This window comes from Eleutherodactylus coqui, chromosome 5, assembly GCF_035609145.1.
Source record: "Eleutherodactylus coqui strain aEleCoq1 chromosome 5, aEleCoq1.hap1, whole genome shotgun sequence".
NCBI lineage: Eukaryota > Metazoa > Chordata > Amphibia > Anura > Eleutherodactylidae > Eleutherodactylus > Eleutherodactylus coqui.
This window is the reverse complement of record NC_089841.1, coordinates 176546174-176561629: the sequence shown is the minus strand read 5'-3', so window position 1 is coordinate 176561629 and position 15456 is coordinate 176546174.

Sequence of the window (15456 nt, the reverse complement as noted above, 5' to 3'; positions counted from 1 at the left end):
GGGGCTGCTTACTACTGGGGGGCTGCCTGTTACTGGGGGGGCTACCTGTTACTGGGGGGGCTGCTTGTTACTGGGGGGGGGGCTGCTTATTACTGGGGGGGCTGCCTGTTACTGGGGGGCTGCTTATTACTGGGGGGGCTGCCTGTTACGGAGGGGGGAGCTGCTTATTACTGGGGGGGCTGCCTGTTACTGGGGGTAGGCTGCTTATTACTGGGGGGGGCTGCTTACTACTGGGGGGCTGCCTGTTACTGAGGGGGGGCTGCTTACTACTGGGGGGCTGCCTGTTACTGGGGGGGGGGGCTGCTTACTACTGGGGGGCTGCCTGTTACTGGGGGGGCTGCTTATTACTGGGGGGGCTGCCTGTTACTGGGGGGGGCTGCTTATTACTGGGGTGGCGGCTGCCTGTTACTGGGGGGGGAGCTGCTTATTACTGGGGGGGGCTGCTTGTTACGGGGGGGGGCTGCTTACTACTGGGGGGCTGCCTGTTACTGGGGGGGCTGCTTATTACTGCGGGGGTGCTGCTTATTACTCGGAGGGCTGCTAATTACTGGGGAGGGGCTGCTAATTACTGGGGGGGCTGTCTATTACTGGGGGGGGGAGATAAATTATATGCTGCCCTATGTGTGTGCTGGGGGGGTGGGAAATAGATTATATACTGCCCTATGTGTGTGCTGCCAGGCGGGGGGTAAGGGGGGATATATTATACTCCCCTATGTGTGTACTGCCAGGACATTCTAAATGTCATAATTGAATAAGTATGCACTAAACTCCAACCTCCTTCATAACCCTGCCATATAACCAAAGCCCCGCCCATGTCCCGGCCAACCCTGCCAGGCCTTGTAAAAATGTTCTTGCTTGAAGCCGGTCCCTGGTGCCAAAAAGGTTGGGGACCACTGGTGTAGACCACAGTCCACAGTTCATCTTCATTACAAGGCTGTTGGGAGAACATTCACTCAACATCCAGTCATGTGCTGGCCAATGAATCACCTGGACACCTCGCAAAGTATACCTGCTGATATTCGCTTTATGGGTCCATGCATCTTCCTACTGGAAAATGGCATTGGGTATGCCCTGAAGATATGATGTGCGATGGACTGCGGAATAGAAAGTAAGTCCACAGCCCTCCAGTAATAGCCACTTAAGGGAGAGACCTCAATCGTGGTGCAGGCTCCAGGTGGAAGGCCTCTGACCCAATAGCCTTCAGTCAAACATCCAAAAGTAAAGTAGATAGGTGCCACACTCAAGGACTCAGTAGTAGATCCGTTGCGTATAAAAAGTATAAACTTTTTTGAATCCATTAAAATAGCACAAACAACATTTCGACCATAATCTGGTCTTTGTCACGCATAATGGACTGCGACATTTCATCAGCATAATGGCATGTCACCAATATTTCCTTTATGAGTACTAGAGGTGATCGGCTGTTGATGCTGATAGCACCTCTAACCATGGCTCCACGTTGAGGAGCTGTGTGATTCCTCCAAAATGACAGAAGGATCAGCCTGATTGCCACATCGCCTCCAGATACTTGGTGCTCATCATTGCTCAGACAGAATCTCCACTTGCCATTGTGTAGCACATGGTGCCATTCATCAAAGCGGATGGCTCTGAAACGACACCACTGCAATAGTTCATGATGATGATGTGATGTGAGGGGCAGTCCTTACAATGGATGGCTTGACCACAGAACTGCCTTAGCCAATCTTTGAGAAACTGTCATCACCAATATTGGAGCATCCAAATCTGTGTGTGTTGCCAGCTATGGATTGTGGAGCTGCTACCACATGACTCTGTGCGTCGTGACATGCTTCTCAGTGCTGCAATCACACTATGATGATGCACATTTCATGCTTGCAATTTGCACATTTGTGTGAAGGCTTATCTCTGCTTTTGCTTGCAGAGTCAACTTGTCCCTATAAGTGTTTTAGATCCATCTCAAGCTGCATTCTGACTGCTACAACCAAGAAATATTGCTTCCCTCCATCATCCAGCTCTGCTTCTACTTGTTTTACCTGTTTGACAAGTTATTTATTCTTGTCTTCACTCTGGTCATCATATCTCTATATCTCTCTCAAACTGAGACCTCATAGTTTACAGGTTAACTACAGGTTATACTTTCTGTATCTTCTAATTCACTTTCAAGTTCCTCCAAATGTGTTCATTTCTTCTGCTTGCCGTTCCAATGCTCTCTTAGGATTTTATAGTTCATGGACATTCTTTCCAACATCATCCTTGGAGCTAACCAAGTTTTTCATTTCAATGTACAACTGCTTGTTGAAGCCTTTCTTTAATTAACCCTTCTTTTCAAGGGCCCCTTACTTCTGTATTTTCACTTGGAACAACTCATCTTCCATCAGTCGCTTTTGCTTAAAGGACTCATCCATCATCTTCTTTTACCTTTCTTTTCATTTTTTAAGGTCTATTTCAACAGCTGGATTTTCTCTTCCATATGTTGCTTGTATTACGCAGTGTGCGCTTCCATTGCTTTTTGTTGAGCAGTTTAATATTTTACTAATCTCTGGAGGTGTTCATTCTCTGCTACCTTCTTCAAGGCTATCTTAGTCTCTGACTTAGGGTCCATTTAGATGGGACGAGTGTCAGGCAAACGATGACCGACACTCGTTCCCGCATGTCCTCGCTCCCGTGCTGTCACATGGGTACTAGTAGTGCTGGCTCACTCACAGAGCGGCCAGCAGGGGGGCGGGGAGGCTGCAGGAGATTTCTCTCATCGCTCTCCCCCCGCCCCTCTCCATTGACTTTACGTAGCGGCGGTTCAATACTGAACGGACGCTATTTACACTGAACGATCAGCATTCAGCTAATCGTCCATTGTTTATGCTGCATAAACGATGGATGATGAGCTGATCGCTCATCGTTCAGTGTAAATAGCGGCCATTCAGAATTGAACGACCACTATGTTAAGTCAATGGAGAGGGGCAGGGGAGCACGAGGAGAGAACTCTCCTCCAGCCTTCTCGCTGAGAGCTAATGATACTAGCTCCTGTGCAGCAGCATGAGAGCAAGATGTGCGGGGACAAGTGTCGGGGGTATCGTTTGTCTGACATTCATCCTGTCTAAAATGGGCTTTAAACCCTGTGATCTCCCTGATAGGTAGCCAGCTTTACATATAGCATCCATTTCCTGCTTTTGCCTGTTTAGAGTATGTGGTTTAGGCCTCATGCTCATGGGCGGATTTGAATTGCGGAAACTGCGGCAAATACCGCCCATAGCATACTAAGGGAAAGTGATTCCTCATGCACACAAGCGGAAACCAATTGCGGTTTTCGCTCGTGGATGACAAATCGCAGCATGCTCCATTTTTCCATGGATTCCACATGGGCAGCTTCCATTTAAGTCAATGGAAGCTGTCTGATCCATGGCCCTTCTGCAATTGACATTGGTCACCGGATTCCGCGTCATCGCCTAGCGGGAAAAGCAGGAGTTAAAAAAAAAAAAAGTACTGCGCTTGTCCGATGGTGAGCCATATGGACCATCTGGAGTACAGAGAAGCCAGATAATGACAGGTACGCAGGTATGACAGGTAGCCGGAATCCGGATGTGCAGTGTTTATATACCCTTAATTTGGATAATACTCAAAGACTATAAGACAGTTGGCACAAGTTCAGAAAGTCAGTCCAATGCCAGCAACATTCTTTAACCCCTTAATACTACAGGGCGTAAGTGTATGTTCTGGCTTTGGGGGACTTAATGCAACAGGGTGTACACTTACATTCTTTGGATAGTGCGAGATCAGGAGAGATCCCACGCTATCTGGCAGTGGGAGCCGGCTGTCACCTATAGTCGGCCTCCCACTGCAACAGCGGAGGGTGCATCGGGACAGCAACCCCTGCTGTTAACCCCCTCCCTGCCGTAATTTATGTAGATCGCGGCATGTAAAGGGTTCACAGAGGAAGCGCGCTCCCTCTGTGACGTCATCGGACCCCCGCCATGTAATCATGGAGGGCCGATGGGTTGCCATGGCAATAGTATGCCAGAAACAGGCGTTCTGCTTTGCCATTGCCTATGATCGTTATTAGAAGAGATAAGGCATTGCAGGACTTCTGTCCTGCAATGCTTTATCATAGTGGTCATAGGTGTTATGGTATGTGTCCCCTACAGGGACATAAATAGTGTAAAAAAAAAAAATTCCACATATTTGGTATTGTTGTATCCGTAACGACTCGTACAACAAATTGAACACACATTTTTTTCTGCATGGAAAAAAACGTTTAAAAAAACCCTAAAAAACTGAGGCAAATTGTTTGTTTATTTTTTTTTATTTTGCCTCCCAAAAAAAACAATAAAAGTGATCAAAATAGCCGTATGTACCCCAAAATGCTACACATAAAAACTACAGCTCGTCATGCAAAAAAACAAGCTCTCATAGAGCTTCAGTCATGGAAAAATAAAAAAGTTATAGGATTTTGAAAGCAGCGATTTAGAAAAACAAATAATTAAAAAAAAGGGGGGTTTTATTGTGGATAAGTGGAAAAACCCCCCAAAAATAATTGTGGTGTCGTTGCAATTGTATCGACCCGCAGGAAAAAATGTATTGTGTCATTTATGGCACCAATAAAAACTACAGTTCACCACACAAAGAAACAAACCCTCAAACAGCCATGTCGACAGAAAAATAAAAAAGTTATGGCTTTTGAAAAGTGGAGATGACAATCCCCCCAAAAAAATCGTTGCGTCCTTATGCCCAAAATAGGCCATGTCCTTAAGGGGTTAAAGCTGGCTTCAGCCAGGTTTATTGCATCTTCACACAATTTTCATACATGTACAGTGCACATCTCTACAGAAAGTTTATTCTCCCTCTGCATATGGATCATCTCTGCTTGCAGACGTCTCAGTTTCTTTTCACCTTCTTTGACCTGAGACAAAATGTCATCTCAGGATGGTTTTTAACAATCTTTCATCTGTGGTTGCAATTCATGCAGTTGTTGGATGTCTTCTTCTCTGTCCTCGATTACAGAGACAACTTCTCCATCTAAGACCTTTTTGATTCACCTCAAACTGTTTCCCCACAATTTGCAGGTTACCTTCTAAGTGCAACTTGGCAGTCTTTGCGCCTTGTAAGTCATCTTTACGTTCCTCCAAGCTGAGTTTTCATTTCCTCCACTTGCTGTTTGAATGCTGTCTTGGACTTTTCTAGTCCCTGAACCTTCTTTTCAGCATCATCTTTGAAACTCACCAAGACTTCCATCCCAGTGCACAACTGCTTGTTGAGCTTTTCTAATCACTTGAAAAGCCTCTTACATCTCTATTTTCACCTGAAACAACTCATCTTCCATTTCTTTCTTTCGCTTCAGGGATTCAGCCACTATCTCCTTTTGCCTTTCCCTCTCACTTTCCAAGGTTTGTTTCAACTGCACGATTTTCTCTTCGCAATCTTGCTTGTACTGCCCTTCCAGTACTTTTCTCAGGCCAGCTTCACTTTTGGCTGATCTTCTGAAGTGCTCATTGTAAACTTGTACTTTATCTTTCAAGGCTATGTCAGCCTCTGTCTTCAACCATGTGACTTCATTAATAGTGGCCAACTTTTCACTCAGGAACCTTCCTTCTTCTGCCATCTGTCATATGGCTTCTTCCTCTGCCAATAACCTTTGCCTCTCAGCTCTTCTGCGAATGAACACAACTTGGCAGCTTCTTCTTCTGCCAATGACAGTTGCCTCATGGTCTCTTCTGCGCAAGCATGCAGCTGGCAGATTCTTCTGTCAGTCCAGTGTCATCTTCTCAATCCTGTCATAAATAGCTTCAATTTTGCTCATACTATTGATCTACTACAACAGAGTCCTAAGGACACAATACTTTTCTCTAATTTCATTCTCCTATCTACCCAAGGTTGCCTTCACCTCAGTTGCCCACTCATTCTCACTTGCATTAGCTGTATCACAGTCAGGACAGTAAAAATTAACACTTTCAGTATACTTTGGTAACCTATATATTTTCACTATCCCACATTTATTACACCTCAGTGCAGTAGATATTTGGTTGCTACTAGCAGTTACATTAGTTTCACAAGAAATTGGACTAGCAACACTACTCTTTGGTTTGCCAGTAATCACAGTAGACCTAACACTCATGGTTTCTGCAACAATACACAATTCTTTATCACTCTTCTGTGGAACTGCTATTTCCTCACGTGTTTTGGCTCAATTTTGTTTAGGAGCCAATTCACAATACGTAGACTGAGCTACATATTGTTGCAACAAAGGCATGTTCTATACAGTACATGGCCTTACACCTCACTTAGTCCACAGCCAAACTGGTGTGTGGAAAGGCGGATCCACGTCTGCCTGGCTGACAGTTACATCTTCATCAGGTATCGTTGTACAAGACACATCATGCTAAATATTTTCATCATGTAGTTCATCAGACTTTGTAAGCACATCAGATTTCTCTTGTCCATACTGCGCAGTTTCAACAGTCATTACAATGCTCTCACGACTCCTTGGACTCTTCTCCTTGTTTGTCAGCCTCTCTGGACACACTAATAACATTTCCTGGTAGTAGTTCAGACTTCTCAAATCTGAGACTCTACCCGCATCAGCTCAGGGATTCTCTTCAACAATTTCTCTGGGCTCTTGAACAGAAGGCAATCAGATGTACAACGATCCTCTCTATGGCACCTCCAATATAGCTTAATCAATAGTGAAAGCCTCCTGCTATTGACGTTGGTTACCTTTGGCAATCACAACAGACCATTTCAGGCCACTTCGCTCTTTAGAATACAGCAACCTACTGCAGGGATTACTTTGCCTCTTTGCAACTGGACACCCGTACATTCAAAAGTCCACTTGTAAACATCCCCAACATAGATCCAACTTGTTGGTAACAGCAACAGCATTCTCAGGTTTTTCCCCATGTCCTCCTGACAATAAAGCTTCTTGAGCTTTTGTGCCACATACATCGGCTTGGACATCTTCACTTATGCCTTTCTAGCACATCCTCTTGCACAGCTTTAATTTGTGCCAGGAACTTTTTTGTTATCCTCCTTTAGTTTGGCATTTGGCACTCAACAGTCGGCTGCACCATCAGTTTGTGGAATTTGCACATGACAAACTTCAGACAGTCTTCTGGGCCTTTAAATTCTGCACTCGTAGCAGAAAATTGCAGTTTACACACATAAGGGGATTTATCACTCTCTTAGGATTACTATCATCCACCATAAGATGATTGGCATACATTCAGAAAGTCAGTCCAATACCAGCAACTTTCTTTAAAGCTGGTTTCTGCCAGGTTTATTGCATCTTCACAAGATACTTCACACATACAGTGGGGAAAAAAAGTATTTAGTCAGATACCAATTGTACAAGTTCTCCCACTTTAAAAGATGAGAGAAGCCTCTAATTGACATCATAGGTAGATTTCAACTATGAGTGACAACATGAAAAAACACATCCAGAAAATCACATTGTCTTATTTTTTAACGAATTTATTTGCAAATAATGGTGGAAAATAGGTATTTGGTCAATAACAAAAGTTCATCTCAATACTTTGTTATATATCCTTTATTGGCAATGACAGAGGTCAAACGTTTTCTGCAAGTCCTCACAAGGTTGGCACACACTGTTACTGGTATGTTGGCCCATTCCTCCATGCAGATCTCCTCAATAGCAGTGATGTTTTGGGGCTGTCTCTGGGCAACCCAGACTTTCAACTCCCTGTAAAGGTTTTCTATAAGGTTGAGATGTGGAGACTGGCTTGGCCACTCCAGGACCTTGAAATGCTTCTTACGAAGCCACTCCTTCGTTGCCCTGGTGGTGTGCTTGGGATCATTCTCATGCTGAAAGACCCAGCCACGTTTCATCTTCAGTGCCCTTGCTGATGGAAGGAGGTTTGCACTCAAAATCTCACGATATATGGCCCCATTCATTCTTTCATTTATATGGACCAGTCGTCCTGGTCCCTTTACAGAGAAACAGACCCAAAGCATGATGTTGCCACCCCCATGCTTCACAGTAGATATGGTGTTCTTTGGATGCAACTCAGCATTCTTTTTCCTCCAAACACGACGAGTTGTGTTTCTGCCAAACAGTTCAACTTTGGTTTCATCTGACCATATGACATTCTCCCAATACTATTCTGGATCATCTAAATGCTCTCTAGCAAACTTCAGTCGGCCCCGGACATGTACTGACTTAAGCAGGGGAACACATCTGGCACTGCAGGATCTGAGTCCCTGGCGGCGTAGTGTGTTACTGATGGTAGCCTTTGTTATGTTGGTCCCAGCTCTCTGCAAGTCATTCACTAGGTTCCCCTGTGTGGTTCTGGGATTTTTGCTCACCGTCCTTGTGATCATTTTGACCCCACGGGGTGAGATCTTGCGTGGAGCCCCAGATCTAGGGAGATTATCAGTGGTCTTGTATCTCTTCCATTTTCTAATTATTGCTCCCACAGTTGATTTCTTCCCACCAAGCTGCTTGCCTATTGCAGATTCAGTCTTCTCAGTCTGGTGCAGGCCTACAATTTTGTTTCTGGTGTCCTTCGACAGCTCTTTGGTCTTCACCATAGTGGAGTTTGCAGTGTGAATGCTTGAGGTTATGGACAGGTGTCTTTTATGCTGATAACAAGTTCAAACATGTGCCATTACTACAGGTAATAAGTGGAGGACAGAGGAGCCTCTTAAAGAAGTTACAGCTCTGTGAGACCCAGAAATCTTGCTCGCTTGTAGGTGACTTATACTTATTTTCCTCCATAATTTGCAAATAAAATCGCTAAAAATCAGACAATGTGATTTTCTGGATGTGTTTTCTCATGTTGTATCTCATAGTTGAGATCTACCTATGATGTCAATCACAGGCCTCTCTCATCTTTTTAAGTGTGAGAAATTGTACAATTGGTATCTGACTAAATACTCCCCCCCCCCCCCACTGTATACAGTGCACAGGAATCAAAACAAATCCTGGCCAGCTGACCTTTAACTATACACTTGCAGTGCCTTCTCTAAAGTTAGGCTTAGCATCTCATAACTTTACATCAGCGAGCCTCACTACAGTCAGAGTGGAGCCAGGTAGAGTATAATGTGGCTGCTCCAGAACACAGAATCCTTCTCTATTGAGCTTTTTCTGACTCTATGGTCCTCTAGTGGCTCTAACTTGTCACTACAGTGGCAGTACTGTCACAATACCGTAATGGCCCTTTTACACGGGATGATCATCGTTCGAATTTGTTCAAATTCCTGTGGGAATTTGAACAATAAACGTCCCATGTAAATGCATGCAGCGACTGAACAGCAGAACAAGAGTTGTACAGTCATTCAGTTTCTGCATGTAGAAAACAGAACGACGTGCTGTTCTGAGTAAACAACAGCCGTTCAGTTCTGAACAACTTCCTGTTTACTGTGAATGGAGGCAGGTGGAGGAAGAATGCTCCCCGGCTGCACCGCCTCCAATCTGGCGGGGCTTTGAGCATTGTTAGCGATGTCGCTCCTGTAAAACTCCTGTAAGGAGCGAGCATCACTGGGATAAGCTGCCAGACATCGTTTTGTCCTGCAGCTCGTTCTGTATAAATAGACCATTGAGCCTCCAACACACTAGAGTTATATTAATTCCCATGTAGCCCGTTAAAAAGATGGACTACACACCAACCCACTACCAAATTTTTTAACGCAAACCCAGACCGCGTGAAAAAATTAATTGCATGCACTATTCCGATACCTTTTTATGGATGAGACTCGTCCATTCAAGCCAATGCAGAGCTAAAAAATGGACAGCACATGAATGCCATCCGTGTGCAGTCCACCATGCTGTCCTTTTTTTTGTTTTGTTTTAAAGATAAATAAAGAATTAGGCTTTTTTTTATGGATGTGAAAAACTCATGGTATACAGAAAAAAACCCAAAAACCTAACATGCAGACCGAATACAGAGTCCATACAGAGCTGCGAAGTATACAACGAAGTAAGCTTTTTGTGGACATAACATGGACTTTTTTTTTTCTAAACACAGTTGTGCACCTAACACTTTGAATTCAAATTGAGGCCTCAGTCACACGGGCGTTTTTTCGCGCGATTTGCAGATCGCATAACGGATGCGCATCCGCAAATCGCGTGACCGGCGCCGACGATTCACTGAAAAATCTGCACCTAGCAGCGTTTTCAGCTAAACGGCCCAGCGCTGCCCGCTATCCTCTGGCACAGCTGTGGCAGAGAAGAACGATGTTCACCCATTGAAAGCAATGGGCTGCCGGCAAGCGCTGGATGAATTTTCGGGAAAGGGCTTAAAATATAAGCCCTTCCCTGAAAACCATCCTGAGAATGTGTAAAAAAAAAAAAAAAAGTATACTCACCTTTTTCCTGCAGCCGGAGTTCAGCCGCGTCCGGCCGGCAGTTCTCCTGAACTGCTCTCTGTAGTATTCAGCAGGTGGGGATTTAAAATCCCCGCCTGTTAAATGGGCTGCCTCTGATTGGTCACAGCCCTCACCAATCAGAGGCAGCTCTCACTCACCCATTCATGAATTCATGAATGGGTGAGTGAGTGCTGCCTCTGATTGGCTGAGTGCAGGGACCAATCAGAGGCAGCTCTCAGCTGTCATTTAATTTTAAATCCCCGCCTGCTGAATACTACAGAGAGCAGTTCAGGAGAACTGCCGGCCGGACGTGGCTGAACTCCGGCTGCAGGAAAAAAGTGAGTATACTTTTTTTTTATTTCTACACATTTTCAGGATGGTTTTCAGGGAAGGGCTTATATTTTAAGCCCTTTCCCGAAAATTCATCCAGCGCTTGCCGGCAGCCCATTGCTTCAATGGGAGACCATTGTTCTTCTCTGCCACAGTTGTTGCACAGCTGTGGCACAGCTGTGGCAGAGGAGAACAATCTTAGTATATGTTTTCAATGGGGTCGGCACTGCTGCCGCCAGCCCCATTGAGCGCATATATAGAACACAACGATTCGCAGAATGCAGATAGGCGCGTTCTGCGAATCGTGTGTCCTATAATTTATCGCACATCAGCATAAAAAACGGACATGTGCCTGCTCCCATTGGGATGCATTGGGTCTATAGATTTGCAGATCGCAAGCGCGTCTGCCAATCGGACCAAAAAACGCTTGTGTGACCGAGCCCTGAAGGGGTGAAATATGCTGCAGTTCTGCACCAAAATCTGCAGCAAATCAGAGGATTGTGAACGCACCCTTATACAGAACTCACTGAACTCAATATAGATTCCTCTAACGAAAGTTCTGCATTGCGTGGCTGCATTAAAAAAAATAAAAAACTAAACAATAGGTGCAGTTAATCAAATCTTCCCACTCTGGGATTTGCTACTTTTAAACTGCACTGATACAATAGAGATATGCATTGTGCAGAATACTGTATGAATTCATATTTTGGGCAGCCTTAGATACCAATCAGTGAGATTGGAAACAATAAATACTGTGTGACAAGATAAAGGAGTGGGTTGAAATACCGTTCAAACAGAGTGCGGTTCTCAAAGACGTTCCACGTCGCGAATCATGAAAACTGCTGCCGTGCAGAAATCTACAGCCACCGATGGAAGAGAAAAAAGGCACAATGCAGATCTTTATCCAAATAGACATTTATTTTTGTGTTCTACCGTAAAGTATTTGGTTTCCCTAATGTAAGATATGACAACTAAAAAAATCTTGTCACTTCGCCAAACACTAAGTAAGGCTCATACGAAAAAAACATGGACCGTGCAATCACATATTGTACAATGATTTATGGCTTCTCAACTTTATTTTAAACATGAGAATGAAGTTCTTACTTACACTTTGATCAAATTATAGTTATATCACAGCAACCTCTTTAAGTGGGTCTTTAAGAGGTCGTCATGACGTGGCTAGTGGGCTTGCACAATTTGATAAAAATGTAACTAAGAACCTCATGCTCATTTTTAAACTAATGCTGAGAAGCAATAGATAATGCGTGGATGTACGGTCTATGCTTTCCCATTCTTGCAATTGTGCATTTTGTTTTACACTATTTCTAAGGTCCCTTTTACGCAGAATGAATATCGTTCAATTAATTGTTGGATCATGAAAAATTGAACGAAAATTGTTCAGTGTAAACACGCCCAGTGATTGAACAATGAATGATAATTTGTCCACTTATCGTTCAGGCATAAAAATCAGTGTTCATTGTTTGTCAGGTGTTTTGTGTAAAAAGTGATTGTTTGCAGAGCCAGGATGCAATATTACTCCCCTGACAGACCAACAATTAATTTGACCTCTTAATGCTACAGGACTCAAGTTTACGTCCTGGCAGGGTGGTAGTTAATGCAACAGGACATAAACTTATATCCTGTGGATGGTGCGGGCTCAGAAGTGAGCTTGCGCCATCCTGTAGCGGGAGGTGGCTGTGTCTGATAGCCGGCACGCCTTCTGCAACAGCAGGGATTGATGAGAACACCGTACCCTGCTCTTAACATCTTACATGCCATGATCAATCTACATGGCGTCATGTAAAGGATTCACAGAGGGAGCATGCTCCCTTGGTAACATCATTGGCCCTCCGCAACTACATTGCAGAGGGCTGATGCAATACACTGGTGTCAAGACCTATTGTGAGTGATAATGCTATGCAGTTCAGAAGTACTACAACTAGAGATGAGCGAACCTACTTGTTTCGAGTAATTACTCGATCGAGCACCGCGATTTTCGAGTACTTCAGTACTCGGGTGCAAAGATTCGGGGGGCGCCGGGGGGCGGAGGGAGGCGTGACGGAGCGGGGGGTAGCAGTGGGGAACAGGGGGAGCCCTCTCCCTCCTTCTCCCCCCCACTCCCCGCTGCAACCCCCCACTCACCCACGGCGCCCCCCGAATCTTTTCGCCCGAGTACGGAAGTACTCGAAATCGCGGTACTCGGGCGAAAAAGGGGCGTGGCCGAGTTGGCTCACTCATCTCTAACTACAACGCATTATCATAGTGATCAGCACTTTTATGGTTGAAGTCCCCTAATAATTCAGACCGATTATTCTCTATCACAATCAGTGACTTGGGGTCACATAATTAGTAATACACATAGACACGCCAATTTTAATAAAGGTTATATTTTAATAAGTACCTTTTGGTAAGTTGTACATATAATTTAGGAATCTTTTCTGCCCTACAGGGACATAAAGAATGTAGAAAAAAAATTGTGTTAAAAAAAAAAACGTAAAAAAATAAAACCCCTTTTTTGCACACTTTCCCATTTGTATAAAAGAAAAAGAAAAATTGAAAAAAAACCCACATATTTCATATCATCATATCTGTAATGATCTGTACAATAAATTACAATAAAGGCAAAAAAACCCTGAAAAACAGTGGCAAAATGCTGATTTTGTTAATTTTGCCTCCAAACCCCCCCACAAAAGTGATCAAAAAAGTCGTAATTACCCCAAAATGGTAGCAATAAAAACTACAGCTCTTCACGCAATAAATAGGCCATCACAGAGCTCCATCCATGCAAAAATTTAAAAGTTATGGGACTTTTTACACTGTAAAAAAATATAATAATTTTCCAAAAAATTAATCTTGATATTTGTATAGTGTCAACTTATTCCACATCAATTTCAAGTAATTTATTTATTACCCCCCACCAAGCTCGGTGCTAATTTTACCAACCTCAGAAGGATGAGTCAACTACCTGAACCACGCAGGTATTGAACCTGCAACCTTCAGGTCATGAGTGAGAGGTTAGGACTGCATTTCTGCTGTCTTAACACTCTGCACCATACAATGTTTTATTGTGAAAAAGTGGAAAAACCTACCAAAAAATTTTATAATTTTGGTATTGTGATCATACCAACCCACAGCAGATTCCGGCTGTGAGCCCAGCCATTGATCCAGTGTACGGCACTTTACTGTATTAAATATGACTGCAGAGGCTCACTGGCGGTCATGCACAGTACAGGTTTTTTTTTTTTGTTTGTATTTCCCGCACCATCACTTAGAGATGACCTGGATACCCGCAGCCCATACACAATGTTAATTGCATGTGGGCTGTAGGTAGCACACCTCCATTGCCATCAATAGAGGGAGTCCGTGTAGATTCCACGATCAAATAGAGCATGCTGTGATTTTTCTTTTGCTCACGGAATATTCCATTCGTATCGCGAGTGTGAAGGAAAATTCATGAATACATGCCTATTGATTCCCGCGTTTTACCACAGATCGTCCACGCAGACACTGATCGCGGAATCCGCAATTCAAATCCGGTCGTGCTGCTAAAAAAAACAAGAAAACAATAGCAGAATTGATGCGTTTTCTCTCCCTGACCTCTAAAAAAATGTATAAGTTTTATAATACATTAAATGTACCTAAAAAATACAGTTCGCCATGCATGAAGCAACCAACCCCTCACATGGCCATGTTGAGGGGAAAATAGAAAGTTATGGCATTTTGAAAAGTGGAGATGAAATTTCCCCAAAAAATCGTTGCATCCTTATGGCCTAAATAGTCCATGTCCTTAAGGGGTTAAAATTGCTAAAAGATGTAAACGATTATCTGTGCGTGCAAATGGATATTTAAAAGCAAATGACTTGTAAAAGGAGCTTAATTTTAGGGTTGTGAATAACTATTGTTTTTTATTGGGGCTTTCTAGTTTGACTTATTTCATAAGACCTGGCACCAGACCCCCTTTTTTAACCTCTGTAAGTAATGTCCTATTTACGGGTTTTACATACAGCACTGTGCAAAGGTTTTAGGCAGGTGTGCAAAAAATGCTGCAAAGTAAGAAAGCTTCCAAAGATAGAAGCGTTAATATTTATTTTTGTCAATAAACAAAATACAAAGTGAATGAACAAAAGAGAAATGTAAATCAAATCAAAATTTGGTGTGACCGCCTTTTCCTTTCAAAACAGCATCAATTCTTCTAGTATACTTGCACACAGTTTTTGAAGGAATTCGTCAGGGAGGTTGTTCCAAACATCATGGAAAGCTAACCACAGATCTTCTGTGGATGTAGGTTTGCTCAAATCCCTCTGTCTCTTCATGTAAACCCAGACAGACTTGATGATGTTGAGATTAGGGCTCTGTGTGGTCCATATCAAAACTTCCAGGACTCCTTGTTCTTCAATACGCTGAAGATAGTTCTTAATGACATTGGCTGAATGTTGGGGTGTCCTGCTGCAGAATAAATTTGGAGCCAATCAGACGCCTCCCTGATGGTAGTGCATGATGGACAAGTATCTGCTTGTATTTCTCAGCATTGAGAACACCATTAATCCTGACCAAATCCCCAACTCAATTTGCTGATATGCAGCTGCAAACTTACAAGGACCCTCCACCATACTTCACTGCTGCCTGCAGACACTCATTATTGTACCACTCTCCATCACGCTTCACTGCTGCCTGCAGACACTCATTATTGTACCACTCTCCACCATGCTGCACTGCTGGCTGCAGACACTCATTATTGTACTGCTCTCCACCATGCTTCACTGCTGCCTGCAGACACTCATTATTGTACCACTCTCCACCATGCTGCACTGCTGGCTGCAGACACTCATTATTGTA